This window comes from Suncus etruscus, chromosome 6, assembly GCF_024139225.1.
Source record: "Suncus etruscus isolate mSunEtr1 chromosome 6, mSunEtr1.pri.cur, whole genome shotgun sequence".
Classification (NCBI taxonomy): domain Eukaryota; kingdom Metazoa; phylum Chordata; class Mammalia; order Eulipotyphla; family Soricidae; genus Suncus; species Suncus etruscus.
In genome coordinates this window covers 46,367,714-46,371,264 of record NC_064853.1, presented here as the reverse complement: position 1 = coordinate 46,371,264, position 3,551 = coordinate 46,367,714, and the positions used below count along the sequence as shown (strand labels likewise).

The following is a 3,551-nucleotide window of genomic DNA, read 5'->3' as shown; positions in this document are numbered from 1 at the left end:
TAGCAGTAAAGGAGGGAATGTATTTTTCTAGCAGAATTCTAAGAGGTTCCTAAATGGAAAATGAGACTTGAAATGAAGGTCTGGACTCAGAACTGGGCTGCAGATTACTTAATCTTCCATAAGACCACAGCCTTTCAACCACATAGAACAGACTCTTCTTTAAATCTATTGAACCAACTTGTTGGCCCCAGCAAACTGAACTGCCTTCAGCATCATAAGGGCTCCTCCTTCCCCCTTTCATTGCTTCAAAAATTAAGTCTTTAGCTATGAGCCTCAAACAAGTTCAAGCAAATCCCAGAGCACCTTTAGGCTACCCTCTTCTCAGAAATGCACACTAACCAGGCTTGTCGCATTCCAGGAAAACCTGCTCAGTGAAAAAGTGCAAGAGGAAGACAAGAAAGTAGAGAAAAAGGACCTCAGAGGTAGCAAAGACCATTGGAAATGTCCAAAACTATAGTATCCCACTAGCAACAATAGTGTTTAAAAATAAATAGAGGGACTGGAGTGATAGAAGAGTGGGCAGGGCATTTGCCTTGTATGTGAATGACCCAGGTTCAATCCCTGGCATACCAGATGATCCCCTAAACACCACCAGGAGTGATCTCTGAGGACAAATCCAGGAGTTAGCTGGACATAGCCACATGTGTTAAAAAAAAAAAAACAATAAGTGAACAAAGGGGACCAGTCCCTTCAACACCACTGAGGATGTTTCCACCCAAAAAATGAACAGAGACAAGGGCCAGAGCAATAGGATAGTAGGTAGGACATTTGCCTTCCACATAGCTGAGCCAGTTCAATCCCTGCCATCCCATGAGTAATCTCTGAATGTAGAGCTAGGCATAACCCAGGCAAAAAAAGAGACAAACAAATAAATAAAAATATATGGACAGAGACATGGGAGATAGTGCAGAGGGCTGAACAACATGCTTTGCTCATTAGAGTCCCAGAATCTATCATTATCACTACATAGTCCACCAGTACTGTCAGGTATCCACCAACTACCATAAACAAATAAACAGGGCCGGAGTGGTGGCGCAGTGGTAGGGCGTTTGCATTGCACGTGGCTGACCTAGGATGAACAGCGATTCAATCCCCTGGCATCCCATATAATCCCCCAAGCCAGGAGCAATTTCTGAGCACATAACCAGGAGTAAGCCCTGAGCATTACCAGGTGTGGCCCAAAAAGAAAAAAAAAAACACAAATGAATAGAGAACAAACAAAAAACTGCTTTTAAAACTAATACTTCTTTCTTTCTTTCCTTCTTTTTCTTCTTTCCTCCCTCCCTCCCTTCTTCCCTTCCTCCCTCCTTCCCTCCCTTCCTCCTTCCTTCTCTCTTTCCCTCCATCCCTCCTTCCCTCCCTCCCTCCATCCCTCCTTCCCTCCCTTCCTCCATCCCTCCTTCCCTCCCTACCTCCTTTCCTTCCTTTCTTCCCTCTCTTCCTTCCTTCCCTCCCTCCCTCCCTTCCTTCCTCCCTTCCTTCCTTCCTTCCTTCCTTCCTTCCCTCCCTCCCTCCTTCCCTCCCTCCCTCCCTCCCTCCCTCCCTCCCTCCCTCCCTTCCTTCCTTCCTTCCTGTTGTGTATGTAAATATTTTGGGGGATTACTATGTTGCTCACCCTAATCTGATTAGGTGATTGTGCCCTACCCTAGGGTGTGACCTGGCATTCTGCCCCCACCCTAGGGTAGGACCTGATTCTGCTTCCACCATTGGTTGGTATCTGATCCCACCATTGGGTGGGACCTGACTCTGGACTATAAGAGCAAGGGTCTGTGGAAGGCGAGAGGCTTTTGGCTGGCTGGAACTGAATCGGAGTCTTTGGACTTCAGTTTTGTCCATCCGAATAAAGCAAATATTTCCACGAGCCTGATTGTCTGCGAGCTGTTTACCCGCCGTTTCACCTCAGAACCGTGGGCTAGACAGGGTGGCAGACACGTGCTCCGAGCTGGAAGAAAAGGGCCTCATTCTCCATCCCTCCATCAGTCAACCTCTTCAGGGGCTGTCCTGCTACACTTCCTTCCTTCCTTCCTTCCTTCCTTCCTTCCTTCCTTCCTTCCTTCCTTCCTTCCTTCCTTCCTTCCCTTCCTTCCCTCCCTCCCTTTTCTTTTTTTGCGTCTTTAGGCCACAATCAGTGGTGTTCAGGGGTTATTCCTGGCTCTACGCTCAGAAATCACTCCTGGCAGACTCAGGGGACGATATGGGATGCCGGGGATCAAACCCATGTCCAACCCCAAGTCAACTGCATGCAAACCAAACACCCTATCGCTTTGCTATGGCTCTGGCCCTAAGCTTTCTTGTTTTGTTTGTTTTGTTTTTGGGCCATACCCAGTGACACTCAAGGGTTACTCCTGGCTATGAGCTCAGAAATTGCTCCTGGCTTGGGGGGCCATATGGGACGCCAGAGATGGAGCCCAGGTCTATCCTGGGTCAGTCGCGTGCAAGGCAAACGCCCTACTGCTATGCCACCGCTCTGTCCCCGCAAATAGATTTTAAGTAAAATGCAATAAAAGTTCCTAGCATGTAGATGTAAGGCATCAGACTAAGCGATGACTCAAGAATAAATAGAAGTCTTGGAGCTGGAAAGACAGTGCAGCATGCAGGGCTTGCACATGGTTTTGATATCCAGATTTGGTTTTGCTTTTGAATAACAACCAGAGATGATCAGGGCTTACTTCTGACACTGTGTTCAGAAATTACTCCTGGCATGGCTCAGGGGACTATTATGAGATTGAACCCAAGTCAATTGCATGCAAGACCTTGCCCACAGTACTAGTGCTCCAGCATCTAATTATATTTGATCCCCAGCATCCCATAAGGTCTCCCCAACCCCACCTAGAGTAATCCTTGAGCACAGAGCCAGGAGTAAGTCCTTAAAACAACGTGGTTTGGCCCATCAACAAACAAAAAAGTGCCACAGAGATGGCGGTGAAGGCCCGACGAGCGCTATGGCGGCCTACAAGCAGCTCCAAAAGGGGCCGCTGAAGCTGAAAGGCGTCACCGAGCTGGGCGTGACCAAGAGGAAGAAGAAGAAGCAGAAGGACAAGGCCAAGCTGCTGGAAGCGATGGGCACCAGCAAGAAGACCGAGGAGGAGAAGCGGCAAGTGGAGAGAATCCTGAAGAAGGTGTCCAAGACCCACAAGCAGAGGATGGAGGACTTCAACCAGCACCTGGACACACTGACTGACACTATGATATCCCCAAAGTGAGCTGGACCAACTAGCCTGGGACTGTGTTTGGGGTCCCCTGGGGCTCTGCATGGCCCATTTGGAAGGCATTAAAGCAGCTGCCTCAGACCGGGTGTCTCGGCCTTGGGAGCGTCTATGTGAGGGGATGTCTGAGATGGAAGATTCTTCCGTGGATACTTTGGGCCGCCAGTCCTGGGTTGACAGTGAGGACATGAGGGGCTGAGCCCTGGGAACTGTAGCAGAGCTGTCCCCACCCACTGTTCACATCATCGTGGGATGGACACGTTGTACAAGAACCAGCTGTGGCCACTTTGACTCACAGAGGGTCTTGGGGAGACTTGGCGGGATGTGTGTGTGTGTGTGTGTGTG

The 3,551-nt window shown here is 49.2% G+C and overlaps 1 pseudogene; it reads left to right on the top strand.

The window, feature by feature from the left end:
* The first annotated feature begins 2,942 nt into the window (after positions 1 to 2,942).
* Positions 2,943 to 3,290, top strand: LOC126011369 (protein FAM32A-like; annotated as a pseudogene).
* Positions 3,291 to 3,551: the final 261 nt, after the last annotated feature.